General features: G+C 49.9%; 1 protein-coding gene and 1 long non-coding RNA gene across 4 annotated transcripts in view; both read right to left on the bottom strand.

Moving 5' to 3' along the window:
- The window catches only part of TBXAS1 (thromboxane A synthase 1), a 161,855-nt gene that overhangs the window by 18,897 nt on the left and 117,835 nt on the right, over window positions 1–25,123 (bottom strand). The window lies entirely within an intron of this gene.
- LOC140605217 (uncharacterized) lies at window positions 6,932–24,842 on the bottom strand. Its single transcript, XR_012007925.1, has 2 exons — window positions 7,316–24,842; window positions 6,932–7,219 (listed from the first exon to the last, which is right to left on the bottom strand). It is a non-coding gene; the product is annotated as an uncharacterized lncRNA (long non-coding RNA).

The following is a 25,123-nucleotide window of genomic DNA, read 5'->3' as shown; positions in this document are numbered from 1 at the left end:
GGTTCAGAAAGGAAAGCCGGGTGCAGAGGCCTGAACTGTAGGGCCGCCCAGGAAAGGAGGCTGAGAGCCTGGAAAGGAAGGGACTCTGGACAGTCTCGGATCTCCCAGACACAGCCACAGAGATTAGGGACCAGGAAAGGACATGGCATCAGTCACCTGAGTGGAGGCGGGAGACCAAAGCCAGCAGCAGGGGGGTTCACCGAGGTGCACAGGAGAGGGGATGGAGCGAGAGGGAGCGAGCTGGGCTGGCACGGCACTTCCACAGGCACACTGCAAGAACCAACCACGGGCAGATATGAAGCAATGCCACCGAGCAGCAGCCGTGTGACAAAGGGAAAGCATGTGCTGCTCCTCTAGTTAGTGGGGCGGACCCAGGCCCGATGGTGTAAGGCCTGGGGAGAATGATTTTGAGGCAACACAGGCAAGGATTTTCAAATGACTAGAACTTAATGAAACAGGCAGCCTCTAGGCCCGCTGGAGATTGTCAAAAGTCGCTGAGCATCTGAAAAGGTCGCTGGTGGATATTCATGGATCCCTCATCAGGAGGGGCTGCACGTGGCCCTGTGGGGCCTTCTACATCTAGGATGGTCCAAAGCATCATGACCACCCCCCCACCCCCACCCCCACCCCGGCTCCCCAGGGACAGCCTGTGACGCTAGCGGATCCCGGAGCACTTGCCGGCAGAGGAGATGTCACACAAAGGTGGATCCCCTTGCTCTAGGTACCCCCACCTCCGCCCCCCGCAGCCCCATCGCTCATTCCCTTGTGCGTCTCCATCACGCAGTCCAAGAGTCAGAGCCCAGGTCACGTACTGTTTGGGGAAATGGTAAACAAAGATAAGAGCTTTAAGCACTGGAATTTATTTTTTATCCACTCGGCCTAAAAGCCACTGCGTGTTAAATTTAGAAGGCTGGCTTCCAGCCCCCTCCCTGCCCTCCTGTTCGCGGCCTGCTCTTTCCCGGCCACGCTGACCATGGAATAGGAAATGTGTTTGGAAAGCCCGGGCGTTCTTAGAGGCTGCCTGCCTGGATGTTTATAGAAATGTATCATCCGCGGGCCTGGGAGAGAGGGTCACTTCCTCCGATGGCCGGCTCTGCTCCCCATCCCAGCAGCAGCCTCTCTACCCAAATATTTACCCAAACGTCCTCCAGGCAGGGCCATGGTGCTTCTGCCTCGAATGCACGCACCGTTGGTAGGTGAGATGCTCCCCCGGGGAAGCAGCCGCATTTGCAGACCCCCTTACAATTTATTTACAAAGGTCTGCCTCACGCCTGGGAATCTATAATTGAACAGCTCTCTCTATGTAGGTTAAATCCCTTTGCAACCAAGTCCGAGAACCTGTAGAAATCCTTTTGTCGGCCTGGAATTCTGTTGTATTGAATATTGTTGGAAATAAATGAGCCATTGTCTGGGCTGAGAATTTTCTGGTTAGATAGAGATCTCCACTGCGATGCGATTTATTGTGGCAGGGTTTTTTTTTTTTTTTTCCCCCCCAGCTCATTTTAAATTCCCTGTTGCCTGCTCAGTCCATTTTCCTATCTCAGGATAGAAGTGGGGAGGGTTAGGCCCAAGCTGAAAAAAAAAGGAAAAATAGGCTTCTTTGCCCAAGAATGCCATCCAGAGGCCCACATGGAGTCTGATGCCAGATTTTAACGGGGAAGTGCAGGATGTCTGTTGGCTGGTTTCAGGGAAAAGAGTGACCAACCCTGTTAGCTGATGCATGAGTGGGAGGTTAGTCCCAGGACCGTAAAGAGACTCGGAGACTCTGGAGGTCCATGGGTTCAACTCCCTGTCCCCCATGGTATGGGCGAGGACCCACAGCTCAGAGAGGTGTGTGCTCACGAAGGAATGCTCATTTATGGCTCTTACGAAAAATAATTCCCTTAGCCCCACTAAGCTTTAAAATATATCCAGCCCTAGTTATGAGTAAGTTTTTGAAGTTAAAAATTAAAAAAAAAACCCATCAGGAGCAATTCACTGTCTTTCTCTTCTATAATCAACTCTTGAGATTTTGAATTTCACGGTCCACAGGCAGATTTGTAAGTGGAGAAGCAGAGATGTGGAATTCAACAGATCTGACTGCAAGGCCGGGGGCAAGTTATGAAGCCTCACCAGGATTTCAGTCTGCTTGTCTGTGAAATGGGGGCAGATCACACCAGGAAGGCTGGTAGTGAGGACTCCTCATCAAGTGCCGGTCAGGGTTTCCTGAAGCTCTGTTTGTAATTCTCTCGCTTTGGACAGGAGGTGGCAAGTGCACGTATCAGATTTGCTTGTTTCTAAAAATGCTGGTCAGGGACCAGCTGCAGGTGTGGGGCCGTCCCCACAGACATGGAAATAGTTGTGCCAGTGAGAATTAAGAATTCAGTGGCGCTGCCTTAGGGGAGATGCTGAGAGAGACCCCCATTCCTGTGATCAGAAAAGGAGGAAGGAAGGTACGAGAAGGTAAATCCTAGGACACATGACAGAGGCTCTTAGAGACCTGCCTCAACTCTTCCCTGTGCTAAGAGCCTCGCAGTACACCTCCTGTCCCCTAATAAGATTCCACTCTGCCCAGGAGAAGACAGAAATTTCCAGAGCTTGAGTGGCTTGCCCTAGGCCAGACGTGGGGAGGGCTGGCCTATAGCCAGGGCCTGTTTCCAGGGCCACCTCTTACAGGTGGCCGCAGTGGCTGCCTCGGCACCTCTTGCACCTGATGCGATTTTAGCCCTTGCCCTATTTCTGCAGCTGGCGGCGGTAGTGGAAAGGATTCCTTGCTGAGTGTGGTGGCCTCCACGGTGGCAGAGCCAAGCAAACATGGGCCGCAGAATAACGGCTGACACGAGCTTCCCCATAGTGGGCCTGAGGGCACAACAGAGCGTCCCTCCCTCCCCTTGGAGCAGGAGAACTGGGTTTGGATACAGAAGATGAGGTTCTTGGGGGAACCCCCCCCTTTTTTAAAGATTTTATTTATTTACTCACAAGAGACACAGAGAGAGGCAGAGACACAGGCAGAGGGAGAAGCAGGCTCCATGCAGGGAGCCTGATGTGGGACTTGATCCTGGGACTCCAGGATCACGCCCTGGGCCGAAGGCAGGTGCTCAACTGCTGAGCTGCCCAGGCATCCCCCCCCTTTTTTTGTAATTAAATTTGGGAGTGGGGGGAGACTCACTAAATCACAGACTGCCTGGGCCTCAGAGCCTCGATAGTGGTTTCCATTCGGAGGGGCCCAGATGTTGCATTCATGCCTCCGCCTCTGGTCTGCTGGGTGGGGGCTGGAGTCTCAAGGTGAAGGGGGCTGCCAAGGGCCAGGGGGAAGGTTCAGCCAGCCCGGGGCCTTTGGGAATGGCCTGGCAGGTGCTCCCCTCGTGCCCCACTACGAGATGTGGGGGGCTCACCTCCCTGCTCACTCTGGGCCATCCTTCTGCTGCCATCCCCTCTGCAGGAGGGGAAGGGGGGGTCACAGGAAGACTCCCCTGCAAGTGAGACCCACACACCCCATCTCTCGGAACGGAGAAGGGTCTCATGGAATGGGAGGCTGAGTTCTCCCAGGCAAGACTTACCCGCCCCCCCCGCCGTCCCCCATCTGCTGGACAAGCCAGACCTGCGGGGACCCCTGAGGCATGCCTCAGAGGCATCCCCTGAGGCTTTAGTTAGGGGTGTCCTGTGGACAGAGCTGCAGGGGTGTCCTGTGGACAGAGCTGCCCGCACGAGCCCTGGGGGGCTTCAACACAGTCCCGACTAGGGGCATAATTTTGTTCATTGTTTTGTTTTTGGTTTTATCCAATACTGGACTGCTCCTCTAATGTAGGACAAAATCCCAAAAAGGTGACTGTGGCCCCATGAACGGACATCACCCCCCACCCCCCACCGAAAACGATTCTGTGTACGCGTTCCTATCTTTATGCTTTTATCTTACATGTTTAAATATCTTTCTACTATCTTTGCTAAGAAGAATTCCAGCTGTCCTTCAGGGGTCCCCTTAGCAACGTCTGGGGCTCCCGTGAGGTTTGCAGGCCACCTCTTCCAGGCTACCGCTGCACCGGGAGTGCGTCCCTGCGCCTGCTGTGTGCCAGCCCTGGCAGAGGGAGAGGGTGCCGTCCGGTGGGCGAGTGGGGGCCCCGGAGGGGGAGGAGCCCTGTGCCCCCCCCAACTCTCTGTGGGAGGGATGCACACAGTGGGGACAGCGGATGGGATGTGGGGGGGGATCAGAAACCCTTCCCGGAGAGGGGGAGGCTTATGCCGAAGCAATTTTCAAAAAGCATTTGTGCTCTTTCACACAGAAACAATAAAAGCGCTTAAACCAGGTTTTGGAGCCGAATTGAACCGGGTTCCTTCACAGGCACGTCGTTTATTGCCGTTTTATTGGAGCGCGTGCTCTCTGCGGTTCCTGCCTCTGCCTCCCGGCCGGGCAGCGCGGCACTGGCGCGTGTTAATTATGGCCATTTGTTTGGGCCTCGGATCTTCAGGACTCGTTTCTTTTGTCTTCTGTGTCTGCTGCTCCCTGTGGGTGCCGGGTGCGGGGTGCATCCCCCTGTCCCGCAGCGAGCCTCCTCAGAGGGGCTGGACTTAGGGTGGGGGCACGCTGGGGTCCTCGGAGGTGCCACAGGTGACTGTCACATTGGGAGGCCCGGGGCAGGGGCCTGCAGGCTGAGGGATTTTTGCAGGACCGTAGGTCCAGGCAGCCCGGGGTCAGGTCCACAGCCACGGACCAGGCGGGGGAGGAGTTGTGGGCGGGGAGGGGAGCTGGGGTCCCTGGGGACAGAGATGCAGTCCTGAGGAGGTGGGCATGGCTGAGCTGGGCCGGGCACGGCTGCCAGGTTGTATTTCCTGGCCATAATAGGGTGACAGCAGATGGCCCCCAGGAGCTCATGGGGCAAGGGCCTTGCTGTTCTATGGGGTCCTGGACAGGAGGTGGGATGACCTCCCAGTGGACAGAAGAGGTGGTGGGATGACCTCCCAGTGGACAGAAGGAGGCCGGACTCCCTAGAGGAGGTGAGGGTCACGTCCTGCCACCCAACGGACAGATCTGAGAAGCAAGCTGCCATCGAGCTGCAGGCTCTTGAGCTGCCACGCTCTTCAGGAGCACAGGCTGCTGGTGGCTTTGGTGCCGGAGCTGCCGTAGGCTGCCCATAAGTGCCGGCTCCACGTGTAGGGCTCTGAAAGGGGAGTGGGGTGCTGGGACACGGCACATCCCGGTGCCCCCCTCCAGCTGCCGCCTGCTGCCTGGGTGCTGACCTCCAATGTCTACCCCAGAGCCAAGGCCCTGAGTGAGGGGCAGGAAAGCCAGGCCAGGTGATGTGGGGACCAGAGAAAACAAGCCTGGCCTGGGGGCGGGGCAGACAGTGGAACCAACAGTGTCTTTCGAAGAAGGGCAAGTTCACGGTTACTGAGAGTATTTACTGACCCAAGGCCTGGGGGGCAGGCACAGGGCGAGTTTCACGTGGATCGTTTAGCTGAGTTTCCATTTTACAGATGACAAAACTGAGGCCCGGAGGGCTTTATGTGCAGGGTTGGTAGAAAGAGAGGATGGAGCTTGGTGGAAAGAGGCGGAGTGAGGAAAACCTGAGTCTGCCCAGGTCTAAAGGCGAGGAAGGCAGGCTTGTTCCTCTTCCTCATTCAGGCAGGACACGCAGGGCGGAGCTGCCGAGGGGCGATGGAGGCAGATGCTCCGATGCTTCAGGTGGCCAGGAGCACAGAATCGGGCCTGCTTGGGACTGGGGCCCTCAGGCCAGCGCGGGGGGTGGGGTGGGGGGGCGGGGGGTGCTGCGTGGAAGGGCAAGATGCAGGGGGTCCTGAGTGATCGTGAACCCCGGCGGGGAGACAGGGCATGTGCAGGGGGACCTCGCCCAGCTAAACTGGGAGAAACCCTACGAGGGGCCTCACGGGTCCTCCTGGGTGCCTGGCAAAGTGCTCGGGCTCTCAAGGGCCAGTGTCATCTTGGATGGACGAGGGTGCGTGTGGGTACTCCCTGGGAAAGGAGGTGGGGGGCCTCAGAGAATTCTGCAGCCCTTGCTCTTGGTGTGCTAGATATGGAGACTTTCTGCTTGTCCTGTTCCTGAGCCATGAACCTTTAACCCCCCTGAGCATCTGGAGAGTTCTCTGGCACAGGCCCGTGAGGAGGCCACTGCTCTGCGCTGAAGCCCCTGCCGTGGGCCACCCTGGGGCCCAGGGCTCCTCATCTCAGGTCGCGTGAACCTCTTCTCTCCCTGGCCCCAGCCGGCTCTGGCTTCTTCCCGAAGAGCAGCTGCTCTGAGAATGTCCCTGGGCCAGTGGGGGCTGCCCCCGAGGGTCCTGGCCAGGCCGGTAAGTGTATTTGCAAAGTTTACTGAAAATGGAACAATGCCCAGCTGTTCTCAATTTTTTTTTTCCTAAGGGAAGGGCAGGAGGAAATAGACTCAAATGACAGCAGGAGGAGGGCCCCTGTGGGATTTTCTCAAGGTTCGTTAACCCCACAACGAGCCATCACCTTCCATAGAAATCCTTCTGATATCTGCTCCCTTTGGCCCAGCCCGTGCTATGCTGTGATCTTTCCCCAGTGATCCAAGAAGAGAGAGAGTCTTTTCCAAAAACGGAGACTGGTGGTAGACAGGGTTGAGTCTCTAGTTTGGGAGTGGAGTTTTGTAAAACTGGTCAAATCTCCTTGCTGAGAAAACATTGTTACGGCAGTGCCAGTGCCCCCTGTGCTCCAGGGCGGTCCTGTGGCCCACACCGTCTTCTAGGCCAAGGCCAGGCCGGCCTGGGAAGCCTGTTCTGGTCTTTGGGACCCCACATGACTTAGCTTCCCAATGCAGTTTTTGTTTTTTAAGGTAAATGAAACATAGGGCCATAATCATACGGATTTAGAGCAAGAACGTCTGGGATTCACTTCAGAAGGCTCTTCGTGTTCCTGTGCATCACCTTTCTTTCTGATGAGTACTCTCTGGGAGGATCCCATTATAATCAAACAGGTGCCTTATATAGCTACATGTTACAGGCTCAGAGGCCCCGAAAACCAATTTATGGGGAGTGAAACCAGGAAAGACGGGGTAAGGCTTTACACGTATGTAGCAGGGAAGGAGGCTTTGGTCCCGAACATTCCTGTGCCAGCCAGATGAGTTGGAAACAGCACAACACAGAGCAACGGAAAAGCCATGTGCGGTCTCTGTACCCGCTTGTCGGACTGTCGGGTGGTTTTTGGCCGGAGCACGTTTCCTCTGCCCTGACCCCTTCTGGCCTCTCAGTCGGGGTGTGACTCCAGTCCCTGTTGGGGGGTGGAAGTGAGACTCCAGTTCTGGGGTCCCCCCCCCCGGCCTCTGGGCACTGCTGTGGAAAGTGCAGGGTAGAGCAGCTTCCTCACGAGTTTTGATTCCTACTGGTTCTCAAGCTGAGCTGCACCCTGGAGTCCCCAGGGATCCTGTGATGTCCCTGCAAGAAGCCCTGCAAGCCCTGCCACAGTCAGGGGCTCCATGTCAGCTCTCAGGTGTAACATGAAGCTCCCAGGGCATTGTTTGAGCGCCAGGCTTCTAGAACGTACTAGAAAGTCTAGCTCTGTACAGAGGGCTTGGGGAACTCTTTCAGGTCTGCCCCCTATTTCTTTTTTTTTTTTTAATTTTATTTATTTATGATAGTCATCACAGAGAGAGAGAGGCAGAGACACAGGCAGAGAGAGAAGCAGGCTCCATGCACCGGGAGCCTGACGTGGGATTCGATCCTGGGTCTCCAGGATCGCGCCCTGGGCCAAAGGCAGGCGCTAAACCGCTGCGCCACCCAGGGATCCCTCTGCCCCCTATTTCTACATCACACGTCCACCTTGGGAGCCAGTCTTGTTCAGTGGTTAAAAGCACACAGGTGTCACATTGCCTGAGGATGAATTTGTGTCTCACTGCTTACCAGCCGTGTGACCGTGGTCAGCCTCAGTTTCTCACTCAGTACAATGGAGATAATTCTAAGACTCCAAAAAGTTGTAGTGGGCAAAAAGCCTATTCACAGGCAGCACTTGCCCACGCCTGGCAGGCAGTAAGTCTTGGGTGGGTGCACACTACTGCTTAGAGTTGCAGCTGTGTGTGGCTCACCCACATCCATCCTGCTGTCTTCACCCCGGGGGTCCTCCCCTCTGGCCAGCCTCTTTAGACTGACCAACCTCTAGTAGGCCTGACCAACTCTCTGACTTGGTTTCTCCCTGAAGATGTTCCTAGGATGCCCACTTGGCATCTCACGCCATACCTGAAGACTGGCCCTACCATGATACCATGCTGGGAACAGGCTCTTGGATGCTGCCCCAACCCAGGACCTCAGACCCTCAATTGTCTGGCACATGACAGGAAAGGAGATGGGGTTGGATGAACTAGGGTGAGATCAGAGCCAAAGTAGTCCATCCACTCATTCCTTAGGGCCCCTGGGAGGCCCATGGCCATTGGAGCTACTGTGGTGAGTCCCTCTCTATGGAGCTTCCAGTCCAGTGGGAGAGACAGACTAATCCCATACCCAGGAAACCACCAAAGATCTAAGTGTTTGGAAGAAAAGATCTAAAGAGGATAAAGTATGAAGTTGTTTACCCTGCTTCGGAATGCTTGAAGGAGTTAAGTTTTGGGGAGCAAGTAAGAGGAAGTACCTTTCCTAGCTAGTATATTTTAAACTTGTAGGACTTCTTATTCTACAGGGTTACAATAATTGAGATATATTTCAACACATTCAGGGAAGATGACCAGAGAACGGGTTATTAATGGGGCCACCAGTCATCAGAAACCACTCACAGAAGCAGCTACCGTGCCCTCCTCTGCACCATCTGCCCGCATCCTGGGCCGGCCCGCCGCTCTGGCTGTATCACCCTCTAGAGGGACCCAGTTAGACTGGAAGGGAGACTTGGATGGCCAGGAGACTTGAAACTCTGCCACATGGAGAAAATATACAGAAGTCAGAGAGGTGTAGTCTCCATCTTGTAAAGGGTCATTCTATGGGGGCGGAGAGTTTGAAGCTACTGGGGGAAGGTATAAGGAAATGGATTTGTGGAAAAATGGTTGGGCCCAGTGGGTGAAACATGGAAGACGTAAGCCCCTCATTCCTGGAGTGACCGCTGGATGATGCGTCTTGAGCCAGGGCCTAGGAGAGGGCCTTCGAGATCAACCAGCAATCGCTGAAATCTTTCCAAGGCCTCAGGTCTTGGTAGTTCGACCATTATTTTGTTGGTCCCTAGCAGAAAATAGTGTCCTGGGGAAATGGGATGTGGAAGGAGCAAGGTTTGTTGCAAGGTAAGGAGGTAGGAAAACTGCCAGGCTGGAAGGGGATCCGGAGTGGCAAGGAAGGGACTGCTGGCCGAGGGGCACGGATGCACATGCCAGGACCTGGGTGGACCAGAGGCACGTGAAGGGACATGTGTCTCCTTAAGACTTCTGGGATGATATCTGGAAATAGGAAGAATCAAAACAATAACAGAATAAAACCAAATGCTTCTGGAGAGCATAGGTGCCAGGCTCCAGGCTAAGTGCTTTCCAGACGTCACCTCATTTAATCAGCCCCAACGGAACGGAGCAGATATGTTTATTATACCCTTTTAACAGTGGAAGAAACTGAGGTTTAGGCCCATGTGGCTGGTTCAGGGCTTCAGCCTGGCTTTGAGGCAGGGAATCTAACCTGGAGCCTTAGCCATCAGCCCAGCTCCCCTGAGGGTGGAAGAGGATAAATTGGGGAAAGGGCCATGGGAGCTGCAAAATGCTGTCTGAGTCTTGCTAGGAGCATCTTTGTGCATCCCTGAGGAGGTGGCTTGTGGCTCCCTGTGCCCAGTCCTGTGAGTCCTGGTGGGGCCGAGATGAAGCCAAAGGCAAGGTTATTTCACAGGGTGGAGGGAGAGCGCCAAGTTGACTCCTCTGCATAAATGGACTGACTGTTGAGCTAATAAAAATACCAGAAGGAGCCCTGCATTCGGATTCTACAGGCAGGATGGACTCTTGCAGCGCCACACGAGGGGAGGTGGGAGGGGATCCTGGTGGCTCCGTCGGTGAAGTGTCTGCCTTGGGCTCAGGTCACCATCCCAGGATCCTGGGATCAAGCCCCACATCAGGGAGCCTGCTTCTCCCTCTCCCTCTAGCACTCCCTCTGCTTGTGTTCTCTCTCTCTCTCTCTCCAATAAATAAATAAATCATTAAAAAAAGAAATGGGAAAAGTGCTCTGGGGACCACAGATGGGGACCACAAATTACTTTGGAATTTGTCATCACGACTAGGACTAAAGGATGTGTGGAGTGAATGGACATAGGATCTAGAGGATGGTAAACTGAATGGTTATCAGATTCCAGAAAGTTCTGAAAGTGGTTTGAAAATCTAGACCTAGTATGTGAGAAAAATATAGTGTATACACGATATCTCTGGGAGTGATGTCTTTTTCCTGCCAGCGTACTTGTTTGCGGGCACCTCCGCTCAGCAGACCTCCATGCCCCGATGGCAGAGCCTAGGAGTTGGAGCAAGAAGACTTGAGCTCTTCCAGTCTGCATTTGCTGTGTGATCCTGAGAAAGGGTCTTAGCCTCTCTGAACCTATGTTTTCTCAATTCCAAAAGGGAACATTTGTAAGAGATACTCTATTCAACTTCATAGATTAGGGAGAACCAACGGTAGCAAGTAATAATAACCATTTTGAGGTCTTTCTTACATCTCAGACAATGCCTGTCTCAGGGGAGAGCCCATCGAATATGTACTGTAAAGGTCTCCAGGGACACCAAAATAGTGGGACAAAGTTGGGGTCAGAAGGGAAGTAAGATGCTAAATATCAAAGGGTAAGTGCCAAGATGAATTAATTTAAATGTGGATGTGTCAAATGGATGCCACAAGCAGGAATCTAATCAGTTTGGATCAGCAATGCTATAAATCTTGGGGGTTTTAGAATATAAAGTGATAACAAAATGGTTTAGAAGTACTAAAACTAGGTAAAAAAAAAATGCAGATCCCAGAATGTCTATTCTTACTTGGAGATTGAGAAAGTAAATGCTGGAAAGTGTGATAGAATGAAACCAGGGACGCAGGCTTGAGAGTTGGGAGACCTAAGTTTTATTCCTAGTTTAGCAATTAGTGAAATGGACTTGGAAAGTCAGTTAACCGATCAGACACATTTCCTCATTTGTATAGTGGGTTTTTAAAAAAATCTCTTCGTTTACTTTCCTGAGCTATAAAACCCTCTAACCCAGTGTTTTTCAAAATCTGGGCTATGATGCCTTAGGGAATTGTGAATTCAATTTAGGGGATTAAGGCCAGCATTTTAAAAAAGGAAATAGAATGGAATAGAGCACAGAATATATCACACATATACATATCGTTTCATGCATCCGGACGGGGCTGATTTAGAAAATACGTTTCTTAAGATGCTTTATGATCAAAAAGTTTGAAAACCATCGCTCTAACACTTCTAGTGCTGCCAGGAAAACTCAGATATGCTACCTACCTCAGTTTCCCCCTCTGTACTGGTACCTCCACAATCTGATCCCTTTTTCTTCACATAAAGACACCAAAGGCCCAGATGCCAGCACCCTTCTCTACACAACACCCCTTCTCCCCGCTGGGAGCACATAGCTGGTAGGGGATAAGGTGTTTATGAAGAAGAATACAGTTGCCAGATTTAAAATAAAAATAGAAGCCTTCAGTTAACAGTGAATTTCAGCTATACGATGAATCATTTTTTAGTATAAGTATGTCCCAAATATTGCCCGAGACATGCTCACACTAGGAAACATACAGTGTTTATCAGAGATTTAAATTTAACCAGCCCCCTGTATTTTATGTGGCAACCCTAAGTAAGTAATAAATAAAGAGCAAACAGGAAGGAAAGTTTGCAAAGATTATGACTTTAAGTGCCCAAACTACAAAACTTTGTGCCTTAATATGATCATAAATTAACAGCTGTATTGTATTATGCAAATTTATGTTAAGTTATTCACTATCTGTCATCATGCTCCAATAAAAATTGTATATATGACATTTAGAAAAAAAATGGCATCTTCTGATAAGAGTTTTGTGTTGCATTTTGGTGGTGCTGATTACCTTTGGCTCGCTTGAATATGCCACAGCCACATCAGCGCAGGGCCAGGGGCTTTGTGAGGGGCTCACTGAATTACTTATGGTCTGTCTAGATCCTCGAGAACAATCCCAGGGAGTGGCCAGGGGCTGCTTTCCCTCCTCCATTTTCATGCCTTTCAGATGAAATGCAGGTCAGTGGTGAAATAGCAGGAGAGAACCTTCCTGCCTTTCCTCTAGAAGTTGGCCATTTCCCACCGGTAAGCACTGTGCAGTGTGAAGGTTAGCCTAACTGGACGAGCAGGATTTGGTTTTTCATCTCTGTGCCTTCACATTGCCGGGTGATTATACACAAAGGGAAAAAAGCAATTTCTGTTGTTTTCTTTCTACAGCCTCACTATAGAAATGTCCACCAGTTGAGTAATTTAACATTTAGAGAATTATATGCTTAAACATTAGAGGCTGATTTGCTTAATTTTTTTCACTGATGACCGTCACCCTCTTGGAGACTTCTGGTATGCCACCAGCATTTTTTCTTTCTTTCAGCTTCTATGATTTTTTTTTTAATTGTGGAATATTGTCAATGCAAGAAATGCCAGTGTCTGTTCTGGAAGGGTGGGAGGAGTAAAATCTCGCTAAGGGCATATTACATCCCCAGAGCTGAAGCTTAGCGGACAGGGAGCAGATGGCTTTGAGGAATATTTGAGGAATGCCAGGCCAGGCTTGGAAGACAGGCTGTTTGCAGCAGGAATTACCAGGAGGAAGGCAGGTGAGGGCTGTACAGTTAAAAGGGGACTCTTTGTTCATCCAGAAGAGAAAACACAGACACTGTCATGCCGGAAGCCGTACCAGGCTTGCTCTCCCACCACAAGTGTGGACTCTTGCTGCTCCAAGGATGGAGTGTAGGGGCAAGGGCACCCTGGCTACTCTAGGTCTTAAGAGAGAGGACGACAGGCAGAGATCTGGAGTCAAGAGACCACACCCAGATAGCCTGATCTTGGGTGGTCTCCTAAAGCTCCCTGCCTCAGTTTCCTCATCTGTAAAACAAAGGGATTAGATTGAATCATCTCTAAGATTCTTGCAACTCCAGCTATCATTCATTCATTCATCCAGCACTGAGCCCCTACCATGTACCTGGATGTGATGACAGATCATTGCGCTCATGATGCCAGCAGCTGAGTTTTCTAGGGGTCAACAAGCAGAAGCGTGTCATCCTGCCTAAGAGAAGCACAAGGAGAAGGAAGAAGAGAGGGAGACGGGGGAGAAGGGGATATGATATGAAATTCTTTCTAAGGTTGCTGACTCCCGATTTTCTGAAAATGGCTGAGAAAGACAAATCCCTGGGGGCGGGGGGAGGGAGGAATCTTGCTTTCTCGGTCACTGGCTTTCCCAGCTGAGAAGGCAAAGCTCTCTAATGACCCGACATGGACAATGAGGAGGAGGTGCTCCTTTCTGGAAATGACTCTCCAACATGGAGCACCATCAGGGATGCCTTAAACCGATGGACCACTTCACCTGACTCACATGGAAATGAATGAACCAATCAGAAGAAATGTGCATCGCAGCTTCAAAGGTTGTCAAGTGTGATATAGGAAATCAGATTTGGAGGCATGGGTGGTGTTTTCATCCTTCCTTCCAGTTGTAGAAAAGAAAAGCAGGTATAGACACATAACAGGATACTGTTTAGATGCCGGCAAGGGGACAGGATTTGTTTTGCTGGATTATGGCCTGTCTCACCAGAAATCTCATGAAGCCTGAGAAGGGTGTTTGTCAGGATACCCACAGACCTTATTAAGTGGGCTTTAAGCTAAAATTTGAGGGACAGGGAGAAAAATGCTACCAGATACAATGATAAATGACAGGTTTGACATATGAATTATTCCCGAGGGGAGAAACTGTCTGTCTGAAACCCAAGAAACAGAATGAATAGAGGGATTCTGATATGGTGGATTTTATGTAGAAAAAATTATTTTACATGGAAATATTGATAGAATTTTAGTTTAAGACACCCAAGGGCAGATGAGGAGAATGTAAATTTATTGGATATTAAGTAAAAAGAAACCATATACTTCTTGGCTTAGGGTTTTTTCCTTTCTTTTGCTATAGATTTTTATGTTGTTTGATCTGTTTATTGGTGGTTGAAGTACATTAATTAATTTTTTATAGTGAAGTCTGACATATCGTGATTGAGTAGGATTTCTTCGTTCCTCAAAGCCAAAGATCTAAGCAGAAAATGCCATTTATTCTGATAATGACCTTAAGTACTTGGTGTTAGAAGACAAGGAGAGGATCACCCAAGAGAGGAAGAGAAGTGACTCTGGGAACTTCCTGACATCCTGAGAGAGACCTGGCTATCACAGTGCTAACATAATGGTCCTAAATGTGTCTGACTGTGTGTTAACCCACTTTGGCCAACCATCTGCTCTCATAGAACAATCTACTATGGACCTACTGGTCATTCCCAAGACAGCACCAAGGAACCAGGAGCTAGTAGATCTGAGTTCACAGGCAGGCTCTCTTTCTACCTTGAGCCATTCACTTAATCTCTGAGTTTCAATTCCCTAATCTTTAAGGAAATATTTTCTATACTTGGAAATACTGACTTGGTTGTTGGAATGAGTTGGCCCAGGACCAGGCACAGAATAGGTGTTCAATGAATTGTAATTATTATTATTATTTCCATCATCATTATTATCAATATTATTTGATATTGAATACTTGATCCCAAAGGATCACTCCTTGATAAAAACAAATTAGAAACATGGTGTTTCTTCAGCAGACTTTGTTAAATAACGAAATTCACAAAAACAGCAGTTAGAACTGGCCACAGGTTAGAGATTGAGGTAAGGACGACAGAGAGTACCCCCTGTAATCATGTGAGTGACTCACAATGACTCAAGCCCAGAAAAAAAACTGCCAGATGGTACATGTGACATGGAACTTGAGGCACTTCCACTTGATGTTTCTAAGAGATTTCTAATTTACGTAATAAACTTGGTTCACAGGGCCCATTTCTTTACAGAGTTAGGTCAGATTTATTTAACACATAAAATTATTATGAATAATTATGGCGCTCCATAAATGTTTACTGTTATGATGATGATGGTAGTGACCACATCATTAGTAGCTTTCAGGCCTACAAATCACTGAATTTGCAGCCAGGCTGGGGAATCATTAAATGAGATTTTCAGAGAAAGGTGAGAGGATGAAAAAGAGAGAGAGAGAGGAGAGACATGCTCTGGGCAGCCAGAAACACATTCCCTCCATTCTGAGATAACATATGGCCTGAGTGAACTTCCCTGGGCCTCACTTGTCTTGTCCAGAAGATGGAGAAACAGCCCTTTCCACCCTGGAGGTGGGGCACGGACCAGATGACCTCTGGGTTTGGGATCCTCCAGGTCTACAGATCATAATTTTAAGAGGTGCCTTCAAAGAGGCTGTTCTGCTGAATGTTCCAGAACAATCATCTCGTGGCTCTCACCAGGCAATGCTTTTGTTTCTTGGCTCTCTGGATGGGTTGGATAGATCTAAACCATAACACAATCACAGAAAACCTACTATTTCCTGCTGACCAAATGAGTGACATCTAAAGAAGTGAAAAGCAAGTCCAATAATTATGCAGAGTATTTATAAAGTTAGTCCTGTCCTTAATTATGCAATCCAAGGTCACTGCTAATGCTAAGTTTGCAGATATACCTCATGGGAACACGGCACCGGCCCTTCGGCCTGGCTGCAGCTTAGCATCACCTGGGGACTTTTAAAGAAGCATGATGCCCAGCCTTGCTGCAGCCAACTACATTACAATCACTGGGGGTGGATCCCAAACATCTGTGGTTTCTAGTAAGTTCTCAATGGCAGGGAATAGCCCCCGCTGCTCTTGGGCCTTGATTTGCACATGGCCTTCAGTCCCAGTGGCTGCGTGGATAGTAGAAGGAATTGCTAAGAGGTCTCTGGTTGCCTGAGGAGTCTGCCTACAGGTGGCCTGGGATCTATCTGCTCTATAACCCAGGCCTCGGTCTACTTCATTCAGAGACCCAGGGGATTTGGGGAGCACTCTCTGTAGTCCTCAGAGGGGACCATGGCAGATCAGGGAGGAGTTGGGCAGGAAGAGCATCCTTCTGAGACAGAAGGCAGGCAGCACCCCCATAGTGTCAAGATGAGTAAAATGGCCCTTGGCAGCTGTTAACAACTGCTTCCAGCCAGGCAAGCATCAAGTCTGGTGCCCAAGAGAGACCCAGGGAGAGGGAGGACAGAGCTCCCTTTCTACTGTGGCACAGTCAAGAGCAGAAGAGGGCCAGGTTGGTGATTAGGCTGCAAGACAAATGTCTCAGATGGACATTTCATGCTCTTCACCAAAAAACACAATGAAAATGAATCACAAGGAAATGCAACTAATGGGAAATTCCAGGGTCATGGAACCCAAAGAGAAAGCCTGCGATGGCTAGAGAACTCTACAATACGTGAGACAGGATCAGTGTCCCAGAAAAAGTGAGAAAAGCACTGAGAACAGTGTCTGTGGAGGGAGAAAGCAGCCCTGGGATATGATGTTTGTTTCAGGAACATTCCTGCTTCAGAGGGTAGGCATCTAGGGAGGCAGGTCAGTGAAGAAGCTGCCCAAATACTCTTCATCTTGAACTGTATGGACCGGAGAAAGAGCATTTATAGACTCAGAGAATGGACCTTGAACCTGTCCCAGAAGGGGGGTGGCAGGGGGCGGGGAAGCCACTACAAACCCAAGACCTTCCAGGCAAACTTATCCTTAGAGCAGAGAGCCAGGATGACAGGCCAAAGATGGTGCAGACAAAGGTGACAGACAAGGGTGTGTGCCCCCATCTGCTTGACAACTGACATCTTCTCAGTGCCATGAAAGTGTGGTACAGACATAGCTACAAGCGCCCCCACCCCCAAAGAGGCATCCCAGAAGCCCCCCTTTCTTGAAGTGCTGGAGCCATGACCCACACCATCAGGAGGACGCCCCTTTATTGAGTCACTGAACACAAGAGACAATGCTGAGAACCGAGACTAAGCGGATGGGAGGTGTGAGTTCCGATCCAAGCGAGGCCCCTTCCTAGTGTAGAACCCTTAACGAGTTATCTTCTCAGTGCTTCTGTGTCAACTTGGTTAGACCACAGTACCTATAGTGAATCAAACGCTATCTCAGCGTGGCTGTGAAGATTTTCTGTAGATGTGGACATTGGACAATCAGTTGACTTTGAGTAAAGATGACCTTCGATAATGTGGATGAGCCTCATCCGATCGGTTAAAGGCCCTGAGAGCAAACACTGAGGTTTCCTGGAGAAGAATAAATTCTGTTTCAAGATTGCAGCTTTGAATCCAGACTGAGTTTCCAGACTGCGGGCCTGCCTTCCAGAGTTTGGACATGCCAGCCCCCACAATCAAAGGAGTCCATTCCTTAAGATCTCTCTCTCTCTCTCTCTCTGTCTCCTCTCTGTCTCCCCTCTTCCCCCATTGGTTCTGCTCCTCTGGAGATCGCTGGCTGATATAGCCTCTCTTTCTTCATCGATTAAATGAGAATGGTGGTAGTTCAACTCATCGGGTTGTGAGAGTCGAGTCTAGTATGTAAAGTACCTAGCTTAGGGCCTGCCATATAAACATTCAAGCATCATCATTGTCATCACTGCCAGTGAAGAAGTCTGGTTCAGTCCCTTCCTTTCATAGGTAAGGAAACTGAGGCACAGAAAGGGAGATGAGAGTACAATGTGCCTGTGCAAAGGCCCTGTGACCACAGTCATACCGGGGTTCATTCACTTAATCCTCGAGACAACCTTATAAGCAACATACTGTTGTTATTCCTATTTTACAGACAGGAAGAAGGAGGAACAGAGATTATGATGTCAGTCCTCCATGTCACACTGCGAGGAAGTGGCAGCTCGGTGCCTCCGTGGGCGCCACTGGCACTCAGGTTTTGGGGTTCCCTCTTCTGGGTGGTGGTGCCCCTTGGTCAGAGAAAAGTCTGGAAGTAGTTGGGAGCCCATCCCCCAGTGAGAGCTTCTTGACTGCTCCCAGCAGGTGAACCGGCAAGAGGCGGGGCCTGTCACCAGGCAGGGGGTGAGAACTGCCTTCGAGGGATGGGGGCCCCCAAATAGTGATTGACAAGGCTGGGATACCTCGTTAAGCCATTTTCATGAAAAAGTTTGTGCTTTGCCATGAAGCATCCTCCCCCCCGGATCTCCCTCTCTTCCTCAGCCACTTGAACCAGTTTCTTATCGAGTTGAAGTTCTCGCCTATAGCTAAGGAGGTGAGGAGTTTGTCCTCTGCCTTCCAGTCTTAAATTACTAATTAAAATGTCTTGGAGACTAAGCCCATTGCAAAAAGAGCCTGGGTGGCTTTCTAAAGCTTCTTGTTCATAACCAGAGGGAAGTTGATTCTCTTCTCATCTTTATAATAAGGATTCTTTTCGCGGGGTATCTGTTTTATGCTTCCTACAGCTCTGGCCCCAGTTCAGTCCCAGCAGGGGGAGGCCAGTGGAGTTTAATTACATTCCTCCTATAGGGAACGTTCAAGGAATGAGGCTTTGAAAAACAACTTGTGCCACGAAAAAGAAAAAAAAAATCAAATTAAGCGAGTGAGAAACAGGCATTGCCTTTTGTGTCCTAGAGACCCAATCTAAATATTTAAATTTTAAAGACAGAATTCTAAGTGCTTAACTTTATAAACCTTACACATTGCAATTCATCGGGGAGTCAAACATCCCTTCTGATCTGGAATATTCATATGCTTGGGCTAACAGGCTCGTGTGGTTGCTATCTTCACACATACCATATTCAACTGTAAAACAAAATGCTAAAAAAACCCCAAAACCAAAAAACAAATGCAACACACACAAAACACCCAAAATAAAACATAATGCTGCCTACAGTCCCGAGGCAGCATACACTTAGCAGAAAACAGAGTAAATTGAATGTCTTGGCCACAAGCAAACATTTTAGAAAGGTCCCTATTCTCTGCTGACTTCCCCATTTCCCACCATCCTCTCTCCATCTCTGAGCTGTCCAGTCACTGGCACCTCATGGGGGGGAAGTGCCCCCCACCCCAGGCCGGAGCTACCGATTTGCGGACTCTTGTAGACAAATACCATGAGCCGAGAGAGGAGTAGAAGTAGAACAAGTAGGCAAGTGGGCAGACGATTAACCGAGGCAGATTTCAACTCGGTGTAAGCATAAGGTAGTAAGTTCCTGGGAGTGTTCGAGCAGAGTGGCCCGATCTTGTGTCAGACAGAGGTCTGTCCTGGGTAGGAGGCTGCCCTAGACACCCCATAAGATCCCCTCGGAGGCTAAGAGCCCAGGATCCCTCTGTTCCTGGGCATGAGCTTCTGGGCCCCACGGGAGCCCTGTGGTAGCACAGTCACAGCCCTGTAGACGGCGGGATGCTGCCTTCATCTGCCCACATCTCCCTCGGCAGCGGCCTTGTCTCTCTGACTCCCGTCTACCTCCTTCCTTTCAGGGTGCAGGAACCACGTTTTCTCCCATGCACCCTCTTATACCCTTCCCCCAACTCAAATTTGCTTTCATTTCATCTGCAGTTAGAAAAGAAGGGGCAAACGTGATTCGTTCATTGTCTCACCCCACGCCTATCCATCACGAGCCTGCTACGTGCCAGGCACTGTTGGATGCCCTGGGAGGTACCAGTGTGCCCAGCAGACAAGCCCTCACCCTCATGAGGCTCGAATCCTCGCGGGGACTTGCTTATGCTGCTCCTCCCAAGAGTAAGGGGCATTTTAATAATGTTGGATACCATGTTGGATCAGAGGAAGGACCTCCGAATGCTGAGATTTTAAACCTAGTGATGAGTGGCTGGACAAAGGAGCAGGAGTCTTCATCATGTCTTTTTGTACCAGATGATGCCATTCTGAAGTTTTTGCTCAATTGGGGTCAGAATGGCTTTGGTCAATAGAGTCCAGTGAAGTTAAAAAAAAAAAAAAAAGTGTGTGTGTGTTTCTTCTTTTATTCCAAAAGCGAATTGTTGGGAATACAGCCCATACCTTTGATGTTTTAAGAGCCCATAATGTGAGCAATAGTTAAATAAACGAGCCATTCAGTTGAGAATCTAGCTCAGTGCCAAGAGGACCCACAGAACGAGGAGCTTCACCTGTGCGGTCCACTTTCCCAAGTTTATTTTTAATTCTTGCTTTTCGGGATTGATGTGTACCGACCCCACCAGCTTATTTGCTTAGCAAAGCTTGGCCCCTCTAGAGGCCCAGATATTGAATATAAAATACTCGGAGTTGCCACATGAAAGGCACCAAATATATGCTGACTGGTGTGGCCTGTTCCCCGAGGAGCCTCTCCTTGCAAGTCGCCTCCCCCTCAGCCGAGCCTCAATTGCTCTGTGGGGACTCAGGTTGGGGGGGGGGGGGCAGGTGCTTGGAGCATTAATTGCTAAAAATTCAAAGTGCTGACCTGCTAAGCAAGGAAGCTGAGGAAAAAAGTCTGCAAGTCCTTTCTGCTCTTCAACCTGCCTCTCACTTGATCGCCCCCATTGCCCTAATTTGGGATATCACTGTACAAAATTCAGGTTTCTGGGGTGGCCAGGGGCTCCCCCAAGGGCAGTGGGTCAGGAGGTGGAGCAGGGAAGCTTCTGTGGCTCTCTGATCTGGGGTCTGGAGCCAGAACAAGGGAAAGGGTAAGGAGAGTAAATAGTGTTGTGTACTTTGGGGAGAGAGGAGAAGAGACAGAAAGGGAGCAAGATGGGGCATCTGGGTGGCTCAGTGGTTGAGCGTCTGCCTTTGGCTCAGGTGTGATCTCGGGTCCTGAGATGGAGTCCCGCATTGGGCTCCTCGCAGGGAGTCTGCTTCTTCTTCTGCCTATGTCTCTGTGTTTCTCATGGGTTAATAAATAAAATATTTTTTTAAAAAAAGAAAGGAAGGGAGCAGGGTGAGAAGGAGAGAAAAGACAAGAAACCAATGGAGTTTCTCAGAGTTCCTGGATGGTGCGAGGCCTGGGGATTGGCTGTGACTGCTGAGGCCCATGGGAGTGGCTCAAAATCAGGGAGTGTGGGCATGGGCTCTGGGCATCTCCAAGCAATGGGGAAGGGTTTAGAGCCCTTGGTGGGGGCACATGGAGGTCTTGGCACTGGGCCGCAGTCATGCATAGCACACACGGTCCCTACCTTCCTGCAGGTGTCCCCAAGGAAAGAATGGGCTAGTGACCTAGATCATGAAGATCTTCGTGTGTATGTAGTAACAATCACATGGGCAGTTAAAAACTGGGGCTACCATCTTCTCATCCAGGGTAATGGGTCACCCCGCTTTGGGGACTCTTGAGTTGACTTGTCTTGAGTTGTTTTCCTTCCTGGAGCTGGTACATTCATAGCAGTGGCCACAAAAGATGACTTCCAGGATGGAGTTCTAGGTACACAGAGAGGGCCCAGAGCACAGAGTTCTAGGGCCCAGAGAGGCCCCTCTTGTAGGTTGTCAAGACTTCTCTAATATTAGCTACAGGGATGCCAGGGAGGGGTGAGAGAAACTTGTTCTTTAGGTCAGACACTTCCAGAATGGAGGACAGAAAGTGGACAAGCTGGACACGTTCCAAGGTTCCCCTCATTGCAGCTCCTACATGTGCAGTGAAAATAGTGCAGATTTTGCTCCAGGCCCCAGGGGAAGAGCATCACGGGAGTTCTCTTTGACCACAGTACTTCTACATGGACTCTCAACTGGAGACTCTTAAAACTACCATATACCATCTGATCTAGGGGGAGCTCCCTGCTGAAAAGATCCAGTCCACTGGGTACCTGTTAGAGGTGGTAGGTCTCCAGTCTACACATATATCCTGAGAGGAGGCTCTGGTTGCTTCCTTCATTCGCCTTGAAAATGACTTGGCATCTACCCAGAAGCTCCCCCTAGCTTCCCACCTTGGAGAAAACTATTTAAGGAAGCAAGATTTAGGATTATAGGCAGTACACTCCTAAAGACATACCCAGGATGGGGAGATTCCCACATCACTGTCTCTCTCACTCAGTAAAGTGAGAGTGGCATCGTTCTCTTTGGAATGATTTTGAAACTGTTTTAACAGAAGGTAAATTATTGTGGAGTATCAGAGCTCTATCATTAGGGATAAGCACTTGCTACCTATAGCACAACTGGGGGAGATGCAGGATTTAGGGTTTGGAACAAGGCCGCTGGCAGTGTGGGCTGTGGATTGTGGCATCAGCATCACCTGGGAGCTTGCTGGAGATGTGGAATCTCAGGCACCCCATGAAACTTCCGTGGTCTTTTGCCGTGAATCTGGCCATGCTAGTATCACTGTTCTTGTCTTTGGATTTTTTTAAAAAGATTTTAATTTATTTATGAGAGACACAGAGAGAGAGAGAGAGAGCGAGAGAGAGAGAAACATAGGCAGAGGGAGAAGCAGGCTCCCTGCGGGGAGCCCGATGCAGGACTCAATCCCAGGACCCCGGGATCACACCCTGAGCCAAAGGCAGATACTCAACCATTGAGCCACCCAGGATTTTGGTTTAACTTTAGGGCTGTAGGCTGTTCTGAGTTCCTGCCTCTTTCCTTGTACCTCTCAGCTTTGTGTTCTGTTGTACTGTTACAGGATCTGTGGGGAAGGGCTTAGATGCACCGCCGTGTGAAGGAGTCGATGAGGACACTTGAGCTTATTCCTCCTAAAATGTCAGACAGCAGGACTCAAGCAGACCTGAGCAAAGTGGAGAAACCTGCCCAATGGGAAAAAAAAAAAAAAACCATTTCGAGTTTTTCACTTGAATCTTTTTTTTTTTTTTTTCCATTTGAATCTTAAAGTCAGCTATGCCCTACTCCCAGTGTGAAGATGACAGACCCTGAATATTCACCCTGGGTATGATCCAAACTGGGAGATTTTTTTTTTCATAGTGAGGATGGATTTGTGTTAAGCTACTCACATTTCTTTTACTCAACCCTCCTCCTGTGACAAAGGATGTATATTTATGAAACAGCTGGTTGGGGGCAAAATGGCTTCTTTTTTGTGTGTGGCCACAAAATATGTTTTTTTTTTTTCTTTGAGATCCTCTGGCTGTTTCAAGGAACAAATCCTCAACCTTGCTCACATTAGCAGCGTGAGCTAATCAGCTGAAATACCCAGCATGGAATGCTTTTATCCTTAAGAGAAAAAGAAAGAGCAAGTTGTATTTTAATTAGATATTTATAATGGTTACAAAGCAGCTCTTCAAGAGAAGTTTTAAGAATCTGGCCTTCCTTCTAAGGCGTAACTGTGTTCAAATTATCCTAAAGAGGGGCTGTATATCCATCCAGCCCAATTTGTGATAAATCTACAACTGGGTTCTGCACAGCAGATTTATAACAACAATTAAACAGAAGGAAAATGGGTCATAAATTTTAGCTGGCACAGTCCAGCACCAAAGAGAAGAAAAGAGAATGCTTTGGCCAGATCAAAAGTCAATAATTTCCACATAAAGTGCTAGAGCTATAGCAAAAACAATTTATATGGAAAGAAGCTGTTTGTTTGTTTTTTTTCTCCTGTTTTTTTCAAAATTAGATATTGGAGAACACAATGAAGCATCAACATTACAAAGACCTTATTAAATAATTGGTGTGCTTTCTCAATTTTATGAGTGGTGCAAGCAGTACAAACCTCTCCCAGCTCCTCAGTGCTCGAATTTAGGGAAGGTACCTCCCCTTCAGTCTGACTAAGGAATTATGGGGCAACGGGAGAGTCTTCCAAGAGATTGGGTGACTTTGAAACGTTTTAAGCGCGATTTTGGTGGTGGAATGAGAGGAAGGGAAGCCAGAACAAATTCCAAAGCCAGATGATTTGGAAGAAAACACATGTGTCTCTGGAACGAAGCAACCTAGAGGCACGAATTATAAAGTGGATTATAACCATATTATAAATGGAAACAGAAATCCATGCCCCGAAAGGAGAAAGAGGTCAAGGCCACTTGGCTCAGAACAGGTGGCAGGAGATGGAGTATTACTGGACAGAACGTGTGAGTTTGTAAAACACGTATCAAGATAATCTTCACTGGGGAGGGAAGACCCTCAAGTATTCCTACGCCTGCCAGAAGTTTGGTTCTGCTAAAAGTAGCGCGCATGAAATTATGGACTTTCGCCGCTGACAATTTCACATCTTGACTGGCAAGGGGTACAGGGAGGCCAACTGCCACCCACTGTAGCCGCACCGATAAGGAAGCACTGACTGGCTCTGTGGCAATCACAGGACACTTGGTATGACGTGGCCTCCCCGTTCACAACAAGCACCTAAGAGCGGGCCGGACGCAGGATTTAGAAGTCGGAAGAGCGGGCAGCGCTGGGGGCCGTTGGACTTGCACCCGTGACTCCGGAAAGCTGGGTGTTAAAAATCCAGCGGAAAGGAGTGTGCGGTTGCATGACAAGAAATTTGAAAGTGGACCAGAGATTCTGTGTCCTTGGGTGGACACACTGGTTTCTGCGCCCATTCCCCCCACTTCCTGGAACAGGGCCTCGGGGATCCACGGCTCCCCGCCCTGAGGTCGGAGTGGTCCAGGGGAGGCCGCCCCAGGCGCCCGCTCCAGGGATGGAGCAAGAGACCCAGGGCTCCGCCAATCAGAGCGCCGCGTTCCCCTGGGGCCCGGTGATTGGTTGAGGGGTGGGCGCACGGCCCAATCACCAGCAGGAGAGGCCCGGCCACTTCCGGTGGGGGCTTCGCAGAAGGAGACTCCTTTCCGCTCCGCGCGGGGCGTGAACCCGCTCTGGCTGAGGCGCTCCCGGCCGGCCCCCGTCAGCCCATGGAGAGGTTCGACGGCTTTGAGGGACACTTGTCAGAGCTAGGAGTCATCAGCTCGGAGAACAGTGTTCCCTGGGCGCCAGCCAACCCACCCCCCATAGAGCCTGGGGGCAGCGGGCTGAGCCTGGCATTGCATTCTCCAGCCCGTTCATCTGCTGACGCAGCAGAGTTCCTCATTTGCCCCCCCATCCCCCCCCCCCATCCACCCAAATCTGAGCAGAAGTAGATTAACTGGAGAGCGATGATGTCAGGGCAGAGGGAGGGAACAGATGGAGCAGCCGCTGTTGGTGTGGCCGAAGTGTGTGTCTCCCGTGGGCCACGTGGACACTGCGCAAGGCCTGGAAGCTCAGAGCAAGCCATCTTGGTGGCAGCCTGTTCAAGAGGGCGGCTGGCTGCCTAGAGACCCCAAACCCAGGCCACGAGGCAGCAGCTGGCACCCCTACCCT

Source organism: Canis lupus, chromosome 15, assembly GCF_048164855.1.
Source record: "Canis lupus baileyi chromosome 15, mCanLup2.hap1, whole genome shotgun sequence".
Lineage (NCBI taxonomy): Eukaryota > Metazoa > Chordata > Mammalia > Carnivora > Canidae > Canis > Canis lupus.
Note: the sequence above shows the minus strand (reverse complement) of the source record. Positions and strands in the feature narration are given on the sequence as shown.